Source organism: Canis lupus, chromosome 15 (assembly GCF_011100685.1).
Source record: "Canis lupus familiaris isolate Mischka breed German Shepherd chromosome 15, alternate assembly UU_Cfam_GSD_1.0, whole genome shotgun sequence".
Taxonomy (NCBI): Eukaryota; Metazoa; Chordata; class Mammalia; order Carnivora; family Canidae; genus Canis; species Canis lupus.
Window position 1 is genome coordinate 32317146 of NC_049236.1, and position 21973 is coordinate 32339118.

General features: G+C 41.7%; 1 long non-coding RNA gene across 1 annotated transcript; it reads left to right on the forward strand.

Annotated features, from left to right (window-relative positions):
- The first annotated feature begins 1335 nt into the window (after positions 1-1335).
- Positions 1336-9583, forward strand: LOC111090029. The gene is made up of 3 exons (XR_005370471.1): positions 1336-1437; positions 5359-5435; positions 6994-9583. It is a non-coding gene; the product is annotated as an uncharacterized LOC111090029 (long non-coding RNA).
- The last annotated feature ends 12390 nt before the right edge of the window (positions 9584-21973 follow it).

Below are 21973 nucleotides of genomic sequence, written 5' to 3' on the forward strand. Positions count from 1 at the left end.
AGAACTTAAATGTCCTCTTTTGATTGTAAGACTAACACTGAATATTCCTTAGAATGCCATTCAAAGTCTTTAAGAAAATCTGAGATCATTCCAAAGAGTCATGGAAATTCAAAACTATCAAGAATGAGAGAATTAGGGATGCCTGGGGGGCTCAGTGGTTGAGCATCTGCCTTTGACTCAGAGCATAATCCCAGGGTCCTGGGATCGAGTCCCTCATTGGGCTCCCTGCAGGGAGCCTGCTTCTCCCTCTGCCTGTGTCTCTGCCTCTCTCCATGTGTCTCTCATGAATAAATAAATGAAATCTTTTTTAAAAAAAAATGAGAATTTAGAAAGAGAAATTAAGGTCTTAACATACTAAATTATGCAATGCTCAGTTTCTACAGTGTTTTTAACACCACACATAGGGTATTTTAACTACCCTATAACTAAACATGCAGAACTGCTTCCTGCGAGATACCAACCTCAAATACTTGTAGGATTGTAGTTGTCTCCTATTTTTTTTTTTTTTTAATCAGAGCATCTTGCAACTGTGACTAGTGTTCTTATTAGGTGTACTTATCTGTACAGATAAGTTTTGAGGTTCCTAGTGAACCCAAACATCATATCAAAGAAATCTGTGACTCAGAATTCAGAAGAGAGTGTGGGGGTAAAGAACTTTAGCCCCAATGGGTCACCTTGAGGTTAATCAAGACTGATGAAGGATAACGCAGATCTGAGAACACTCACCAAAGGTAGAGTGATCGTTCCTCCCTCTGAGTTGGAAAATCCCAGGCACGCTTCTTCAACATTCTCAATCATGCTCAAATAACCTAAACTGAGAAAGAGAAAAGTCGCCTAGGAGAAGATAAATAGGTTAACCCCAAATAATATTTTGCTCTTGGGAAATCTCCCTTCTCTGGTTTTAGGTAGTTAAGGATGTCAACGTGGATCTGCTGTGAGATTTCAGGGGTCAAAGAAGTTCATCCACATTGAAATAGGCAGGTTACTTTTCTTCAATTCTATTCTTCCTTCACTAGTGAAGAAAGAATATATTAATTCCTTATCATTGGAAAGGTTTGTAGGAGAAGAGATCTTGTATTATTTTCTGGTAGAAAATATTTGATCAATTCATTGTCTTCAGACTCTGGATTTCTACCAGCTAAATACCCTATGTTTATCTTCTTGGAGGCTGTTGGCAGGTTTTCTCTCCTTAGGAAATGAGTTGGAAAACATCAGTGAGACTTCAAAGCCATGGCTCGAGGTTATCTTCTGATTTATGAAATGACTGTTTCCATCACTTATCAGAACACTGAGTCCTTCCTGTGGAATTGCAATCCTCATATGTAAATAGAATCAGGGGGTTGCTGGTTACCATGTTCACCGTAAGAAATACCTCTTCTGAAAGGTCAACACTTGATAAAAGTCTAAAAAGCTATGTGAGGTACAGGAGGCTGTGTGGTGAGTGTGAAATTCTGGAGATTGGGAAACAGCCTCGTTTTCCTTAATTCATGCTCAATGTTATACTTTTTCAAATCAGAGCATTCATTACTCTCTCCAAAGCTTCTGTGGAGTTCTCCTCTTTCTGACTCCCCTCATTTTCAGCGTTTGAGAGTCAAGAGCAGTAGATCTCATTCTCATCATGCCTCTGTCATTTTAGCTGAGTTTGAGCAAGTTACGGAACCTCTCTAGTCCTCCCATTTCCCACCCCTTAAGTGAGAATTAGAGCCCAGAAACCATCAGAGTAAAAATAGTCAATTAATAAATAAACAAAATGAAAGTCTAGATGCTGCCCCCAGAGCTTCTGACACAGGAGAACTTGGTGAGCTTGGTAATATATATATATAGTCACATATATATTTAGAAAGCTGTGTGGATGATTTTGTTCGTGAGCTAGTTTTAGGAACACTGGTCTGTCTCATACCTAATACTAGACAATCTCTGAGGACTTTTACAGAGTTATGAAGATGAAATCTATTCTATAGTAATGGAAAAATTTGACATGAAATAATTTCCACTACCCATGGTTGCTGATTCTTCAAATGGCACTTCTGAATCATTCTGTGTATCCTTGGTAACATCAAATAGCCACTCATTTCAATGGGTATGGAGAGATGAAAGAAGAGAGGAGAAAAAAAAAATCAAACCAATTAAATCTGCCTTTGGTGTCTCTGGGCAGAATGAACTTTTGCTTTTTTCCTCAGTTGTATTGTTATGTAAATGTATCAACCATGATTCTCTCAGAAAAAGGTTGTTGTACTTAAGTAGGGTAACTGAGGGAAGTTGTACAAAGGGATTATCTATTCAAATATGGAGAGTGGAAAGGAAACCCAGAAATCGTGGCTCTGAAGAGAAAGGGGAGAGAACCAGTACCAGCACCTAGGGGTCTGGGATTGCTCCGTTCGAGTAGTGGCCTTTACTAGAGGGACAGGGCCAGTGTGCAGTGACCTGGCAGGGAGAAAGTCAGAGGACTGAACCCCTGGCCTCAATTTCTGCCCAGCTTCCAATGTGCCATTGACGTCTCCTGCCTCTCATGGACTCTTCCCACACAAGACAGGGAGGCAAGGATGACACAGTGCATCCGTAGCGTCAGGGTCCTGGGGCACCGAGTAAAATGTAGGGAGATTTGGAGACAGAAGGTGATTAGCTTGTACAGAGACCTAGCTCTTCCCCGGTGGTTTCAAAACTCCATGGTTTGAACATCAGGATCTTGTTTTTCAACTGTTGTTTCTTATTTTCTTTACATAAATGCTTCCTGTTGAGCTCCCTAAGCCAGCTCAGATGTCTTCTGTTCTGTGAAGCCATCCTTGCCCCTCGCCCGCAGGCAAATAGCCCTCTGCGTGCTAAGAACCAACTTTTTTAGGTTTCCTTTTGATCTCATGTTGTAGGCCCATAGTTCAATTATTATTGAATCTCTCATATTTTGAATAATCTATATCAAAGTGTCCTTGAAGGTTTGGGTTAAAACAAATTGAGGGTGCTGATAGGATAAACTGGTTTGTGATTTTCAATGATGTAAGACAGCATCCGTGGCTGATTTGCTCTCTGTCTTCCTGTCAATGTGCCCACCTGAGAACACACAAACCATGGGAATATCGCTTAGGAAGCACAGAAAACTAGGGGAACCTTGCAGAACCGCCTTACCAGCTCTGATATCCTCAGGCTCCCAGCCCCACCACCCAGGTAGATTAGTGAGGGAAAATGGAATAATTCCAGGAGGTGATTATAACGCCTTCTTCCTCTCTGACCTACCATCTCTTTTCTAATCTCCAAGACATCTAATCTCCATGTCACTGAATGATTTGAAATATGACAATTCTATGTGCATGGAGTTTTGTTTTCCTTCCATATAGTTATATGTTCCTGTGGATACATTCTGATCCCTTGTATCGAACTTGGGAAGCCCCCTACTACCTAATATGGGAAAACCATTTCTTAGAAAGGACTGTTTTTGATAAACGTATCTGCTTTTTTTGTGGATTCCTTTGAGCATTTATTTCAGATACCTTTGATGACTGTATTGAAAGATTACAGTTAAGTGAGATCTTACATTTAAAAGCATTAATGTAATACCTGTTTTATGGCAAACCCTCGATAAAGAAGTCACGTATGATGGTGATGACAATAGCTTACGTAAGTAAGACCATCATATTTTATGAGACACATCTTCTCCTTTACTCCTGTGAAGGAGGTACTGTAGGGCTCCTTTATTATACAGAGAAAATGAATACTGAGTAGTTACTTGAATTCTCCCACTAAGATCACCCAAGAGAAAAGCAACAAATCTCACATTCAAATTCAGCTTTTCTGATTTCCAAATCTGGCATGGTTTTACTATGTAGTTTTCTTTGATGGCAAACAGTTTCTATCCCCTGTGCACTTATTTTGTCCTAATATCACCTCTTATATTCCTCACACCTGAGAGTTCATGATGCCCTGAATATGAAACCAATCTCTTTTCAGCCTAGGGGACTTTGAGAAGCCCTCATTAGGGGAGTAGCATGTTGTTGTGACCAACCAGGTTATTTTCTCACAAAGACCCGTAGCGCTGGGTACAAAGCTCCCGAAGTCTCTTGGCATGTTACTGCCCCTCTGGGCTCACATCTTAAGTACCAAGGAGTCCATTTCTTCTGAACCTGGAGTCTTGCTTGTTATTGCCATCTGTTACAGGCTGAACTATGTCCTCCAAAAATTTGTATGATGAACCTCTAGTACCTTAAGAATGTAACCTGTCTTTAGAGATTAGGCTTTAGTGAGGTGACAAAGTTACAATCAGACCACGCATGTGGGCCTTAAGCCGACATCACTGGCGTCCCTAGGAGAAGAGGAAGTTAGTATTCCCAAGGGGACCCCAGGATGTGGAGGTGGAAAGATCACGTGAAGACACAGCAAGAAGATGACCACCTGCAAGCCAAGGAGAGAAGCTTCTAAGAAAAACCCAACCCTACTGACACCTTGGGCTCAGACTTCTAGCCTCTAGAACTATGAGAAAATTATTTCTGTGGTCGCAGCCACCCAGTTTGTGGCATTTTGTCATGGCAGCCCCCGCAGACAAAGAGACTCCATTCTCTGGAAGAGGAGTCCTAGTTTGAGTTTACACGTGTTTTCTGGGTTATCTTCACTGCTCCCTGCCAGACTGCATCGCCGGATCCCAGAGGCTCCCTAACTTCATGCTCCCAACTGTGCTTCTCTCCCCCACTGGCTTTAGCCTGACTCCCTAGAATGTCCCGATGTGAAAGCCCTACCTGTCACCTCAGACAGCAGCTGTGGTTTCCCTGATGCTACTGCCTGCAGATGCAGAGGGAGGCTTTGCCTGCCCTTTGATAGGAGACGTAAACAAGTCCCCACCTTCCCCCATTTGCTGTACCAGGCTCCCCAGGCTCCTCCTGAATTCTGAATATAAGCTCGGCTATTTTTCACCTCTAGGCTGACTCACTCCATCCTGTCCTTGGACTGAATCTCTGTCCACTCCCACCTTCCCTTTGCCCAGCCAACTCCTACCAACCCTTCAACTCTCCACTTCGAAATAACTCGTTTCAGAAGCTTTTCCTTATGCCACCAGACAGTTAGCCCACACATCCTCTTCGGCCCCCCAGCACGTACAATCTTATTATATTGTGGCTCAGAGGTTCTCAAACGTCAGCGTGCATCAGAGTCAAACACAGGGCTTGTTAAAACAAAGACGGCTGGGCCCCAGCTCAGAGTTTCTGGTTCAATAGTTTTGGGATGGGTTCAATAATTTGCATTTTTAACAAGTTCCCGGGTGGTACAGATGCTTTTGGTACTGAGACCACCCTTAGAGAATGAAAGCTACAGATAAATAGCTGATTTCCTTCCTTAATCTCTCCCATCTTACCACTAATAAACTGCACTCTCTTGAAGGGTAAGGATCCTGTCTTCCACATCACTGGGTGCCCAAGATTTTGGACAATGCCAGAAGCATGGCAGACACTCAACAGGTAATTGCTTAATATAAGAATGAATGAACCTGGGAATTCCTTACATCAAAAGGGTGCTTTTTGGAATAGGAGCAAGCTTAAAAAGACTCTGTACCAAGGATGCTTTAAAAATATATAAATAAGAGAATCTTTTAGAAAAGGCTCAGGGCCTAAAACCATAATGCTGGTCACGTCGGTTGATACACACACAAAACCATTTATATTGAAAATCGGCCAGTATTTTCCTTGGGCTCCCCAAGATGGCAAGCGCCCCCCTTAGATGCAGGCGAGGACGATCCGTGCAGCGCAGCAGCCCCTGGCGAGCACTGCCGGTGCTTCCGTGGACTCAGGGCCACGCAGCTCTGGGGTCCCCCGGGTGTGGGGCCCCCCGGGCTCCATCAGCCGCCCCCCACCGTGGGCTCCCGGGTTCACGGGACCGCAGAGGTCCCTTCTGCCTGCTGGTTCTAGAAATCCAGTCGGGTCTTCCCTGCTAGCGGCCGTCACCGGCCCCGGGCACACATCGCCTGTGACCCTCCGCAGTGCTCCCGGCATCCGCAGCCAGGCTCCCGCACCCACCGGGGTCAGCTCAGCCTGGACGTTCCCGCTTTACCCTCTCGTCCGAGCGATCGTGAGTAGCACCCCTCCTCGACTCTCGAAAGAGTCCCGGCTTGGGTGATATATGAACACTCTTGATGACCACCATAGGGGAGGCCTGCTGTGATCCCGCTGCCCCTTGGCGTCTGCTACCCTCTTAGGCCATCGCTCCTGCCCCTGCACTGCCATCAGCCGGGCAGATTAGCTCTTTTCTCAGATAATTTTGTTCTCTGTACCTCTGCATATGCAGTTCCCTCCGCCTGGATTGTGCTCTCCCGTTACCACCCAAGGGAACCACCCCAGGGTCAAATACTGACCCGCCTCCACCACCTGCTTAAAGGCTTTGCAATGCCTTCTCTGAGCTGAGGACCTCCCCCCCCCCCCCCCCCCCCCCCCCCCCGCTGTGGTGCTCCTGTTGCACAGCAAACACACGCTCCTCACAGGGAGCTGGGCTCCCTTACAGGGCTCCTTACAGGGCTGGCCAGCCTCCCGGTAAATGTCTGCACGTGAGTCTACGTCCCAGGGATACACCCTCCTCAAGGAGAGCAGTTCTGTCCTCCCAGCGTTTCACAGTATCTCAACGTTGAAAGAGCAAATGAACAGAAAGGACCTGCCTGATAGGACTAAAGGGAGATCAGAAATAGTATGGAAACAATGCCCACTTTTGAGAGTTTTCCAAATTCCCCCCTTTTGGTCTGAGTGCCTACAGTAATATGGAGCAACACTATAGGGATCTAGTTTTGGTTTGTTTGTGTGTGTGTGTGTGTGTGTGTGTGTGTGTGTGTGTTTTAAGATTTTATTTATTTATTCGTGAGAGATACACAGAGAGAGGCAGAGACACACAGGCAGAGGGAGAAGCAGGCTCCATGCAGGGACTCTGGGATTCCGCCCTGAGCCAAAGGCAGATGGTCAATGCTGATCCACCCAGGCATACCCAGGGATCTATTTTGTTTTGTTTTGTTTCGTTTTGTTTTGTTTTTTTCAGGGGTCTGTTTAAAAGCATCTTCACATCTACCTGTCTTGTGGGAATTAACATATCATTCTGAATTAGAGAAAGCTGTGTCCTGGCTCCCTTGAATGGTCTTTGTAACTCATGTTCTTTCTTACCACCTGAGTTACATGATATAACCTTATCAGGAGCTCTACCAGAACTCTGGTGGGCCTCGCCTTGTCTTACTCCTACAAATAACCGATGAGAAATTCCTCCTGAATATTGATGGAAACTCTCTGAGAACCTTCCCGGCTCATGTTGGACAGACTGCATTAGCCTTGGGCTGTGAGTGCTCTCTACATCAACAGCAGAACTCATGACCTGCAGCCCAGTTTTGAACATACTGTATGACTTCTGATCCTTCTGGGAAGTAATCTTGCATGGAGACAGATGAAAGATTGGGAGGGGAGCTCCAAATGGATTGATTTGGGGTATTTGATTTCTCCCCCAAATTCTTTAGTTCTGAGGGTGTTCTACAAATCCTAACCTAGGCTGGAAGGTCGGAAATCAAGATGAAAATTATGCATTTCTCAGCCTTTGGCATGTGGAATGCCCACACCTTGTATAATTTCTGTCAGAAAATGCTTTGATGCCCAGTTTCCCAAGCTGTCTCATAGCCTTTTGATACCTATGACTACATTTAAAGTAAAGTTGGCAGAAAGTCTGAGATGATTTTAATGAAGAGGATTTAGCCCCAAAGGTTAATGGGATTGTCATTGTGCAAAGAGTAATTCTTTTGAATGGTGACAAAGTGATACTCAACAGCTTTCAAGCCACCCCATCCATCATCAATTTGGATTGTGTTCTGCTACTGATGTAAAGCTTAATATAGAGTTGTCCACAACGCTTCATGACTCCTTTTCCCACACTGACCCCAGTGGTACATGTCAGCCAACATCTGGGCACCGCAGCTGTGAGACTTTCGAGAAGCTTGTGCATACGCCTCTTTGCAGGGGTAATTTGCTGAACAACACATGTTCTCATTTGAAGAATGCCCTCTGACCCTATAGGCATTGCTCGTAGTGTGATGGGTCCTATAAAATATTTAATCATGTATTTTATTATTTTAATCAAAGGAAGCATGGCATTGACATTGCAGCAAGTGAATGAAGGAACAAAGCAAGACTTTGCCATGGACATTAGTACTCACACCCAAATGGAAAACAGATTTATTAACAAAGGGCCTTTCCAAAACAAACCTAAGTCATTATGTGTCAAGACAAACTACAGTTGTTCTACTTTTAACAACTCCACAGAAGGACAGAAGAGGTGTTCCAGCCAAAGAGGGGAAAAAAAAGGTTAAGTGATTTTCACAGCATTTTTCCAAGTCTTGTGTTTGAAACGGGCATTTAAAAGCATTCTTTTGTAGTTCTGTCAGTAGTGACCAACAAATCATCCCCACCTAGGAAATTACAGAGGCTTTCAAAATGCATGAAAGAGGAAAGAGCTACCACTGGAAGGGGCAGCTGTAAATAAGACCTCTTTGGCAGGCAGCTATGATGGACACTAGTAATGGTGCCACTATTGTGCTTTTGCTTTCTGTTCATTTGTTCTGGACACATTTTATAGGGAGAGGGGGACCTCACCTAAGAGCTTTAAAATCTTTTGGATTATGAAATTCATAGTTTTACGTGACCAACACCTTCAGAATTATTCACATCCAACTATATGATGCATCTTCATGTGATTAATGATTTGGGATGTCTAGAGTGAACTAGAGTGTTTACCTGGTATTTACAGATCCCCTTGACTTGCTAAAATAATTTGCTCTCCTTTACATCATTTCAAAATTATTTGCTTTTTTTTCCCCACTGAAGTTTTTCGTCACCTTCTTTTACATATGTTTTTCCAGTATTCTTTCTTAGTATAAAACCATAAAGATAAGCTCTGTTTTATTAAAAACCCAAGAAATATTGGGATTTTATTCTATTATTCTGAGGCCCATTATTATACTCTCTAGTGTTTACTTGTGCAAACATAACTGAATTGATACTTATAATGTAAACACAATTATTTTTCTTATTTGGGAAATATATTTAGAGTAAATATTAGCAGTATACAATGATCTGATTAAAAGCCAGAGTGAAAGTAGCAAAAATTTCAATTGCATGCTCTGTTTTATTTTTGATCTTTATATTTCACTTGTCTCTCTGATGAACCATGTTTCCCTTTTTCTTTATTTCATAGTTTTAAACTTTTCGTGACATCTACTTGCATCTGAATTGCTTGTCACAATAAAATCTTCATTTTCCCCACAGCATTTGACTCATTCTTACTAAAAGTTTAATTCAGAAAGTTTGTTTTAAAATTGTTGTTGCTGCTTCAGTTTGTAGGCTTCACTAGGTCCTGTACACTATGATTTACAAATGTCAGTTACCTTGGCATGAAGTTACACTCTGACTTAAATCATTTCCCCCAAACTTTCTCTTGGCCCAACTTTGGATATCCTCATGTCATGAAAGATCCTGATTTTCTACAAGATCCTCTACAAGATCCAAAATTTTGTAGACAGGTACTTTCTTTTACTCACTACGAATCCACCTAAATGACGTGTATGATTCTAATTTTCTTCTCATGTCTTAAGCTTTCCATATTAATATTTCACAAATGGTCTGCCCAACAATTAACCATTCACAAGATTTTTTTAGAAGACCAAGGGGCACGTGACAGACAAATATTAAGCCTATTAAGGTGAAAGTGTGAAGCTGAGAGAATATACAGACTGATTTTCTGCACAATGAGCTCAGCAAAGCTCATGAAATTCACACGGGAGATTTTCTATGGGACCATAAATTAATCAGACTGAAGCGATGACAATGCAGGAACACAATGAATGTGTCCTGTGGCATGTTCAGGCACCTTCCACACACCTGTGTTCAATGGCACAGTAACACACACACACTCACACACCTAATAATGAATCACTTTAGCAAAAGCTGTCATGTGTTTTCTGTTTAATCCAGAGACAGAGAGAGAGAGAAAAAAGTGTTCCTGTATTCATTCCTAACCCCAAGTCTGAAGCATGAGGAGGGATTATTTGGGGGAGTGAGGGTAGGCTTAGTCTGCAGAGAGGCTACACAGAAGGGAGATTTAACACAAAACATGAAAACACTGCACCCATGAGGTGAGAAAGAAGCAGGAGATGCCAGAGGCACCTGTGACACACTTGGCTTACTTCATGGTTTCGCCAGCAACACTGGAACCTTCATTCCTCTGCGAATATGGCTACTTCATCACCAGAAAACTATAGTTTGGCGTATTACAATTTCATTTAGTTTATTGGCTATACACACACACTGACAGGTGTGAATGGTGAAAGCCAGTTATTTCAACTCAATTTCAATGGTGAAATTCCAGTTATTTCACAACTAACACTGAAACAATTATCCTTTAGCGGGCACTTTTTATAGCTACTACCACAAGCAACAGGAGAGCATGGTGGGTAGAGGGGAGGAAAGTGAAATAAATATAAATGATGCTCCCTAGGTGTTATATGTAACGATGAATCACAAATTCTACTCCTGAAACTAATACTACACTCTATATGAAATAACAGGATTTTATTTTTTTAATATTTTATTTATTTATTCATGAGTTACACACAGAGAGAGCGAGAGGCAGAGACACGGGCAGAGGAAGAAGCAGGCTCCATGCAGGGAGCCTGACGTGGGACTCGATCCCAGGACTCCAGGATCACATACTGGGCCGAAGGCAGGCGCCAAACCGCTGAGCCACCCAGGGACCCCAATAACAGGAATTTAAATAAAAACTTGAAACTCACATAAATAAAGTGTGACATCCCCAGTCACTCAGTATCTCCTTTATCTGTTGGGCACCCAGCGAGCACCCTTCCCTTTTCTGAACGTCCCTCCCATGAAGATGTAGCTAAGTGTGCAAAGTCGCATGTTTCTCCTCCATTTGCCTCCTTATTTCCAATGGACAAGGATCTCTGTCTCCACCGGAGACAAAATGTACACCATGCAAGTTTGAGGCTAACCAACTACTACACAGACAGGCTAAGATGCAGAAGGAGAAGACTTATGTTATTATTTTATTTTATTTTATTTTATTTTATTTATTATTTTATTTTATTTTATATTTTATTCTTTTGCCTTTCAGGAATTTAAATAGAAACACATAGACAGAACTGGACATTCACATGATCCTAAGAGTGTTACTATTGTGACACATTTGGTTTTTAGGCAGGGAAATATTAAACTAAGGAATTGTTCAGGTGACCAAGTCAGGAGCAAAAGACACCTGGCACAAGGAAGCGTGCAAATAAAATGCCAGTCTGGAAGAGAAAAATTGCAATGGATTAATTTCTGCTGGGGTTCAACATGCTCCACCACGGCAAACAAATAAGAATCATGCTGGGGCTTGATTTGTCAGATTCCTTTAATTTACTAAGACTGCATATTAAACGAAATTGTTAGCAGCTGGTTGTCTACAAAAACCTAGCTAAACTCCTGGGAGCTATTGTATAGCTGCCTTCTTAAAACCTGTCCCAGTGTGCACCAAATTGATGTTGGAATGAAAAAGATAACTCTTTCCAAAGTGCCTTATTTCAGCTACTCAAATCCATCTTCAGAAACCCAGGGGACATTTTTCCTGAACACTATATTCTGTATTGCTGAAAACAAGGATGGTTTCCTCCCAAAACTTTTTTGTACTACTCTCTTCACTCTGGTACAATTTTTGGTCAATTCCTTGGCCTCTGCCCACCGGATACTAGGCCATCCTGGCTCACAGAAGACCACAGCCAATCACTTTTGTAATCCTAGGCTTAGCTCTTGAATCTTGTCTCCTTCCTGAAGCTTTCCAGTTTTCTCAGAAAGCCTGTGATCCAGATTCCCTGCTCACACATGTCTAAACGGCAATCTGATGTCTTACGACTAGAGGCAAAAGGGGATTTTTCTTAAAACAATGAAACAAATCACAGCAGCGCATGAAGTCACAGTCCCAAGCTTAACTAAGAAATATTGGGAAAATCTACTATTTGAAACATGTCTTAAGAATTGGACATAGATCTGGCTTGGCTTTGCTTTTCTTTTCTTTCTTTCTTTCTTTCTTTCTTTCTTTCTTTCTTTCTTTCTTTCTTTCTTTCTTTTTCTTTCTTCTTTCTTTCTCTCTTTCTCTCTTTCTTTCCAGGAAGAGATTGTCTTTCCTATTAATAAAATTGATTTGGTATAAAATTTTGGTTCAGCGTGGCTCTTTTTCCACAGTTAAATAGATGTCTTCTAGAAAATCAGTTTCAGCCCCAACTTTTCCCATTTGGCAACTTTCATTTTCTGATATTAGATAATTAACAAATCGTGTGTTGTAATGCTTTGTCACCTCAAGAGCATTGGGGGGGGGGTAACGCTTCTTTGCCTACTGAGTAATGGCTTCAATGAAAGAACATGCTCAAAAGAATGCTTTATATCCAGGCATAAAACATACTGAATATTTATGATTTTAATTGCTACACACCATGTGCTGTGCATACTCGACTGTACATTTATATACGTCTTTAAAGGGCAAGAGGGAAGGATGCTCCTATGACTCTATAAGTTTCAATGAACAGGTCACTGAAAATTTCTATTAACCCAAGATAAAAATTCATAAAAAAAAAAAATTCTTTGGGGGGAAAAAAAAACTCCCAGGTTTTTTTCTCTGTATGGTAACAGGCATTTTTGCGTGTTTGTGAAAAAGAAGAAAAAAAAAAAACTACACGATACAGTGTGTTGCTTTTGGATAAAAAGGTAATATTGACTATTTCTTAGACTCTCTGTTTCTTCGCTAAATAGATAATTCGACACCAGGAGATGCAGTCCTAGTTCTGTTTGTTGTTTACCAAAAAACACGTGCTAATGTAACAGTGCATGAGTAATTCAAGGAAGAATGCCAAACACGCCGTGCCATCCAAAACGCGTTTTGCTGTTTGCTTTTTACTGTACGCCACTTTCCCTCTCCAGCTCACCCCCTCCACCACCAAGTATTTTTTTTTCCCCAGTGAAGCTAAAAATAGCCAGCCAGGCCTAACAACTGGTTTCTGATTGGCTCGGCGCAAAGGCCACTCAGCCAATGAGCGCTTCTGGGAACAAAAGCCATTCTTTTGTGTGTGAGATGCTCAACCCACGTCAAAACAGCTTCAGGCTGTAGAAATGATTTTGGTTGAGATTTAACAAGGTAATAATGCATTTCAGCCCTCTGAAAGGTTTGAAGCAGAACAAAGGGGGTAGTGAGATCTACAAAACAAATGGGGCGCTTAGGCTTGCAGGGGATGAATCATCCGGGTGCCTGAGCCGTGCACATTTGCAAACCCAGAAAAGCCAGAGCGCTAGGAAATTTTTTTTTCTTTCTTCCTGAGATTTCAGCTATTTTTTTTTTTTTTTTTTTTTGCAAACATTTTCTCTTCCCGAGTGGGGGCGGGGGAGCGATCAAAGGCGCTGGATTATGGCTATGCACAAGTTCTCTAATGCGGACTTGCTGGGGCACAGAAAGTAACTCGTCCACGAGTCCCCCCTTCAATCGCACAAAGAGAAAACAAAGACTCGTGGGCCTCGCCTCGTAGGCAGTCCGCTCCGGAAACTTTGGTTTTTAGGCATCAGAAACAGCTCCCGTTCTCAGGGTCAAGCAATTCCTGATTGATGCTGCGAGAGGTCGCAAGATAAGCAAACTACTGGGCGACTAGGGTGCAGGCAAAGGCGCGGACCTGCGAGTTTGGGCCACCTGCGCACCCTGAGCCTGCAGGGGCCGCTGTGACACAGCTAACGAGCCCCTTCAGAGCCTCTTTTCCTCCTTGAAGTCTTAAAAGAAAGGAGAAACCGGGGTTGGTAGGTGCCTTCCAGGTAGGACAAAAGGGAGTGGGGAGGTAGTGTTGGCAGCCCTCAAGCAGCAGGCTTCGGGTCATCACTGTGAAGCAAGGCACCCCTCAACAGCACGGGTGACTTCGCAGGCCCCCGAAGTGCTGCAGGGGACAAATGCTGCCACAGTCAACACTGGGAAGGTTGCATAACACGGAGGAGCTCAGAAGCTATCTCGTGGCCTTCAACTGGCTTTCTTGACCAGGTTATTCACAGACGGCCCGAGCATTTAGGGCAGGCACAAGGACCCACACTTGCACCGCTTACGTAGGGAACCTGGACAGTTACCAAGTCCAGCATAGTGTTGGCAAAAGAAATACAGATAACACATAAATTTTCTATATCTTCTCTTCCCAGAAAACTACGGGTTCACCCTCTTTTTTTTTTTTTTCTTTTGGTCTCCAATATAGCTTTTATGACAAGCGATTAGTGACTAAAACCTGAAACTTTGTTCTTGGTGTGGTATAAAAGGCCTAAGAAAATCAAACATCAAACAATAAAAATGGAATCATTTTTATTGTGTAATCAGGTGTAATCAAGGAGCAATATTTCTCAAGAGCTCCCCCTTTAAGGAAACGCATAGTCTGTCGTAAAATATTGCATTTGCTAATTATTGGTCCCAACTGTCTTTATGAGCTTGTATTAGATCCTTTGCCATAAAACATGGATGGGGTGGGGGGAGGGCAGGGGGAGCTTGCTGAGAGGAGTGGCCTGTGCACCTAACAGTACAAAAACTGGAATGATAGTGCATCATTTTTTTCCTCCTCTTCCCCTCCCTTTCCATTCCTTTCTTTCCCTTCCCTTTCTTTCCCTTTCTTTCTTTTGTACTGGTATGTGTGTACATGTGCTCAGTTTAGGATAGTCTCCTTCGGAAAAAGAAAAAAAAAATCGAATTAAGACATTATGGATGGACAAAGTATTGATATGCCGAGAAGCACAGCTAGAACCGGAGGCTGTAGATAATAAATCTGAAGTGCAGAGAATCACAGGCAGAGCCACAAAGCTAGCAGGTGTAGAGTCCTAAACAACTAAATCTCCAGAGGATTGTGTAGATGTGGTTTTCAGCATGAAATGTCTGGGGGCGGGGTGGGGGGGGTGGGGGGGGGGGGGGGGGGGTGGGGGATGTAGGTTCTGTTCTCTTGCAGTACTTTTGTGAGTTTTATAGTCTTGGCTTTGTCATATCAGCCCAGAGCCAGTTAAAGGAATCCATCACCAAGGATGTAGCTGCAACTGCCCATGAAGGGGTGTAGGGTGGCTCTTCTAGAAGGAGGTTGGAGCCGTTGCAGCAAAAGAGGCCCTTGGCCATGAGAGCCAAGTACCTTATCTCCCTATGCCTGTCAGCTGCTGACCTGCTTAAGCCCCAGCCCTGAAGGCTGCCACTATGTCATCCTCAGGGTGCTCAGGGAAGAGATGGCACAAAGGAAAGTGAGAGCCTCTTGTATCTTGTGGTACAACTCTGAAGCTTGAGCCGAAAGCACACAGGAAGTCACCTCCCTCAACCGTCTAGAAGCCTAAAGCAGCCCTCACAAGACACCAGTGCTGCTTCCTTGCCACAACTGGTCATCAGTAATAGGAAGCCTCACAGGGACGTCTGCACAGATTGTGTATTTTTAAAGAAATATTTTTTTCCTATTTCCCTCTCATTCTGTACCCATGCTTCCCTTTCATTTTGTACCCATGCTTTCCATTCCAGGGGGAAACAGACTCTGCCTCGGGTTCACCCCTTTGAGGAGGGATGTGGCAAGACAAGAAGCTGAAGACTTTTCAGGCCCACACCAATAAACCGAAACAGGGTCTCACTGACTGTGTGTCCCAGAAAAGTGGGTCTGGAGGCCTAGCCTCTGGATGAATGCTGGAGAGGCAGAGAGGCAGGATGACTCCAGAGTTCAACAGGAGGCATTGGAAGCCCACAGAAATGAGGTGGATCCAGAGAGAGCAGACACCAAGTTCCCCCAACCCTCCAAAAATTCCCACCTGGGAATGTTATACAACCATCAGAGAGCTTCCAGACCTCCTGGGGATCTCTTGGAGAGTGACAAAGTCAGAAGTGACCACATAACCCTGGGAGATGACAGGCTCTTCCCTGTTTTCAGGAAAATTCAAACCTCCCATTCTCTGGTGCTATTTTGGGAAGGCTAGAGGATTCCTAGACAATATGGTGAAATTGAGCCTTGGAGTTAAAAGTAGGTTAATTTACAAAAAGTAATGCAAAAGCCATTTCTTGCATATCTGAGATTTAAGTCCTACAAAAGCCATACTTTACATTTTCCAATAGCTATGTTATTCATCACTTCATTTGATCCAGAGTACAATCCTAACGGAGTTAGGTATTTATCATTTAACATTAACAAAGCATGCCATTATCATTTTTGTGTAATCCTTCACAATGCTCTCTGGGATTTATCATTATTATAATCTCCGTTTAATAAACATTTTAAGGGTTGGTAAACAATAAGTTGAAAGATTTGGCAAAGATCATTCGGGCTCTGTTGCTGGTGCCAAGACAAAATTGATAATTGAGGTACTCTCCTGGGTAATTTTATTTTCAAATCTCCTCTTTCCAGAATTACCTGTATCACTCAAGTTTTATTATTAACTCTAGAAACAGAAACACTGGAAAGAGTACTAGCTTGGAAGTTAGATTTTGAGATTAACCATTTTGTAAGGACTTAGGATTTAGTTAGTTACAGGTGCCAGGGAGAAATTGGTCATAGCCAGGAAGCTAGGAGATCAAGTCCAAAAGATTCAAAAAACAAGAAACCATACCCATGCCCTGTATAGAGAAGTCTGGTCTCCAAGACCAGAATCCTAGTAATTCTAGGATTTAGTAATTACTAGAGTCCTAGTAATTCTAGGACTCTAATTAATAGAGTCACTTCTCTACAATTCATGGAATATCTTCTACAAAATTGTAAAAAGGATTCTTCAGAAAAATATCTGCAATTATGACACTGTGAAGAGACAAAATATCTAGGTCCTGAAAAGCATAGCTAGGACTGGAAGCTATAGGTAATAAATCTCAAATCCAGAGAATTACAGGTAGGCCAACAAATTAGCAGGAAATCTTGGTCACAAATAACTTAGTTAGGAATCCATACCTCAAAAGGGAAGCCAGGCCCTGATAAGGAAGGAGTCAATATTTAGGAAAGGATCATTTCGTAGGAACTAGTGCAAATAGCTATGGATCCTCTGTTCCATATTAGGAATTATAACGAGTGGCACTCTGGCTGTTGTTTTTTCATTCATGTTTGTCAGCTACTAGGTAGGCATGAGCAGTGGATAAGAGCACCCTTTTCTGTGAAGCCCACAGCAGCTTGGGAAACTCAACAGCACCTCAAGAAACTGTACATAACCCATTGGAATTATAAACTGGGGTCTATATCAAGCAAACAAGTTAACAGCCTTTTGGAGAATGAACATGATTCTACAGGGTAGGGTGACCCTACATCCCAGATTTCCTCAGAATGGTCCTAATCTACGTCTCTGGTTGCTGCACACTCACCAGTAGCACTCCATTTACTCTCAAGAGTATCCCAGTATATACTATAAATTATACAGCCCCCTTATTTACAGGTCAAATAGCTTGGCATCCAAGCCCGACTTGTGACTGGCCACGTAATCTTAAGGCTGTATAAAATCTATTAATCAAGTCAGTGGAAAAAACAGGTGACTTGAGTGTTTGGTACCACAGAGACAGCACTCAGTTTATGCCCATCCGTGAGATCTGATAGAGCCCAGGCTCAGATTCCCTCCTAAGAGAAATGAATGCCTACATTGAAAACTAAAATCGAGTGAGTAGTGATATAAAAGGGACTCGATGTGTTTTGTGTCCTTAGGACCAGAGGCTCTGAGATGCACTAAGAATATTTTTTCTAACATCGCTGGATACATTTCAAATGATATTACTCTTAGGTTTGTTCTTATATTTGTTCTCTGAACACACAAAAATGCCTGAGATAAAGGAGAAAGGAGCAAAGGTGCCACACATGCTGCCACTCATGGTTTCCTACTCCCCAGGCAGATGTCACCAATTGCTCAGGGACCCTTTTCCTCTCAGGAAAATATCCTCAAATGCTTCCCAGCAGCCACACCAGTTAAAGAGAATTGATGCTGGAGCTGGAACCAATTTTCTGTCCATCCTTGGCCTCCTATGTGTCAGAGGCTGTACTAAGAGATGGAAATACAGAGAAGCGTAAAAAATTATCATGGCTTTGGAGAGGCTCCCCATCAACTGGAGGAGACAAACATCTAAATCATTCATTGCAGTGGTAGAAGGACTCGGGGAGCTTGCACAACAGATAACCATTCACACCATTGTCTGCCGACAAAGGGCCTACATAAAAGATGCTAGAAGGATTAAGATGAAGCTCTTGAGGTGGTCCAAGGAAAGACTTTGCAGTTAGAAGATATTTAAATCGGAACTTAAAGGATAACTAGGAATAATCAGACTAAGAATGGGTAAGGCTATTCAAAGCAGAAGAAACAGCAGTGTGTTGAAAGCCATTGTAAAACAGAGTGAGTGGGAGTAGAATAGGGGAGGCTTAGGGGTGGGGTAGGTGGGAGTGGCATGCCGCAATGGAAGAGTCTGATTTTAAGGGATTAGTGAAAAACACAAATTAGAGCTGTGTCCACATTGAAAACAACCAAGTAGGAATTAAAACGTTCATCAGCTAATCAAACATCCTGCCTACACATGAAACTATTTTGATGGAATCTTTTTTTTTAAAAAGGAATTAAACAGTAAAGAATTCACTAAATCAACTCCACCCCCCCACCCCCCATTTTAGCTTTAATGTGGCTACAGATGCAGATTTCATTATTTCTCATTCAGCCTTTTGCTTCTTTCTTCTCAAACTCCCATGTTAAAGAAAAAACAGACAGCCCTGTCTCTCCTAATACATTAGGCAGGTTTTTATGTTTATTTGTTTCGCATCCTAAGGTCATGCCAACTTTAGGGGCCATAAATGCATTTAAATCTAAAGCATGTATTTGCTGAGGACAAAGTGAAAAAGTGCCATGATATTTCAGCATGTGGAAGGGTGTGTTCATGACTTCTAACCCTCAAGTATTATTGGAGATGCAGCTTGTACATTTTCTTACCCACAAACCCACAGGACCTCTAGATCAATCTTCAGATGATTTTATTGAGCTTCCATTCTTTGGAGTCATTCTACAGTGTGCCTACCTTTCCTGGTAAAATGAATTTAGCTTTGTGAACTGGACCTCCACTAATTTTATTTTATTTTTTTTTTTTTGTAATTTTTTTTTGACCTCCACTAATTTTAATAACTGTTTGTTACAATGTATATCCATCTACCTTATTCAGCTACCTTTGGGAGCTACCCAAGGCTAAGCTACCTTCTTAGACCCCTTCCTTTAGTCTGATAACGAGAATTATCTTCCAGAGCACTTGGAAAAGCTCTCCTCATTTCCAATATCCCAGGTTCGGTTCCAAGTACCCTGGGGCTTCCTCCTTGATACCTAAAAATAGTGTCCTATTAAGATATTTTTAAACTTTTGTAGATCATAAACGTCCTGAAATAATTAGGTGCATGCCTCTTAGGGGATATTCACTTTTCTGGGTTCATATTTTTAACATAAGTTTGTTGAGACAAAAATGTGTTTGAGTCTATCTATACATGTGATAGAGTTTGTCAATTTAAAAGTATTTATTCCCAAAATGAACATTAAAAATAAATCATTTTGTTGTCTTTTTTTTTTCAAGCAAAAGTTTTTCTTTTCTTTTTTCCTTCTCTGGCTATAGTTCTCTGATGGTTATAACTGATATGAAAACCTCAAAATATTTTGGGTTTGGTTCAGATAAGCATCTGTGACTTTGAATATTATTCCAAACTCTTGAGTCCATAAATTAAAAATGTATGAGCAAATGGCTCACGCCAGATTTTTGCTCTCAGATACAATCAGCTCCAGCAACAAAGCATGTGAATGACAAATGCAATATAAATTTTATCTGACCTACAGGCAATCTCATGCTTATGAGCAGGTTCTTTTCCAAGAGTTTATCTGTAAGTTGCATAGAACCCAGAATTAATCGCTCACTGAAAAGTGCTACCCTGGTGAGGAACCTCAGCCAGCCCATCGGAGCCGGGCAAGGGATGCCAAGGCTCTTAACTACCTTTGGTCGTGGGCTCTGAGCAGGAGAACAAAAATAGTGCAGTTAATGATTCAGCAACACATGTATGAATTTATTTAGCAACTACTCGGGGACAAGCAGTATTTTCATCCAGAGTTTATGAGGTCAGAGAGGCTAAGTCTTTGCACACAGCATTCAGTGCGTAGAGGCAGAATTTGAATCCAGGCATTCTAGCTCCAGAAGGAGTTGGAGAGAGGGGTGGGGAGGGAGAGGGCAGATAATAGGAATGAGGAATTGAGAACAGTGAGCTGTGTAGGAGTTGGTATGAATCTTTAACAGAGTGCAGTTTCACCTCCATTTCTTCCTTTTTAATCTTCTTTACTATTTCTCATTCTCATATGCCCTTCCTTCCTTCCTTCCTTCCTTCCTTCCTTCCTTCCTTCCTTCCTTCCTTCCTTCCTTCCTTCCTTCCTCTTCCTTCTCCTTCCACCCCTCCCTTCCTCTCTCTCTTTCTTTCTTTTCCTTCTTACATCACTCTAGGTTCTTCTATTAAAAGTGAGTTTGGGAAGAAGAGGATCAGAGCTGGCTTGGATTAGGGTGACCAGCTGTCACGGTACACCCCTGCTGCAGGGATTTCTGGGGGTATTGGAATTTTAGTTCTAAAACCAGGAAAGTTCCTGGCAAACAAGGACTAGGTTGTTTAGTGAGTATGACAGGGAGAAGACTCAATAGAGAGATAAAGAGGAAGGCAAATAAGGACCAAAAAGAATTCCTCAAGGGCACTGTCCACAGGAAATCTGTATGAGCTAAACTTTAAGCAGCTGGGGTGGATTTTGAGCTTTAAACTCCAAGTGCCTGGAGAACATTAAGCTAAAGTTTCTGCTTGATCATTTCTTCCCAGTTAAGTACTCTATAGACATATTAGGTTTAGCCCTAACCAGGGTCGCAAGATCTTGAAATGGTTGGGGGCCGGGGGGGGGGGGGGGGGGGGGGGGTGGCAGATAGGGAAGCAACTTTAATCTGATGAAAGCAACTGGAAAAACAACTCTGTTCAAAGTTTCCTCATTCCTACAAGAAATAAATATTTTATTCAGATCTCTCAATGGTATTTTATGGGTTTTTTTTTACTTATTGATTAAATGAATAAATAACATCACTATCAGCTTAAATTTCATATACAGATAATGGGCAGCATGGTGATTATTATCAAAGTATATTATACTAAGAAACAGGTTGAAATACTATAAAATTCTCTGCTACCTACTATGTTCTAGTTTACTCTATAAATATATATTTATTACTTATCTCTTGACTTACTGTTCCTCATCTTCCTAGGATTATAATTGGTCAAGAGATTTTTTTTTAGCATTTTAAAATATTACTAAATGAAAAACTTTAGTTTTTGTTTTATTGATTTAAACTTTAAACTAAACTTTAGTTTTAGTTTTATTGATTTTGAATGAGCATTTTATTTCATAAGGTGCATTTTGAAGATGTTTATAATGAAAAAAGAAAATTCTCAAGGCTCCCAAAATAATAACTTTTGAACTGCTTTATTGATTGTCCAAATGACTTATCACATATTTTAAGTTTTTTAGAGAAATTATGTTTTAAATAGATAAATTTCCTAGAACACTCCTTAGGAAATACTTCTCAAGTGGGACAGCAATGTAATCTGTCTGGGTAAAACTATAAAAAATAGTCAAATAAAATTTGAAATGTCCATTAGTCATTATTTTTATAATTAAAATTCTATATTGCCATGGATAGCAAAACTGAGTATTTTACCAATTTCCTCCTCTGGCACTCAAAAGGAAAAAAAAATCACAAAAGGGAAATCTGCATAATATCTTTGATGTAAACCTTAATTAACATATTAGTCAATTCTTGGTACAGTAACGATACTAAAATATCCATGGCTTATGACATAGACATTTAGTTTTTGCTTGTGTAATATGAGGACTAAGGCTGCCTTCAGCTCTGCTGGGCCCAACCGGGCTTAACTGAATTTGCTCCTTATGTCTTATCATTC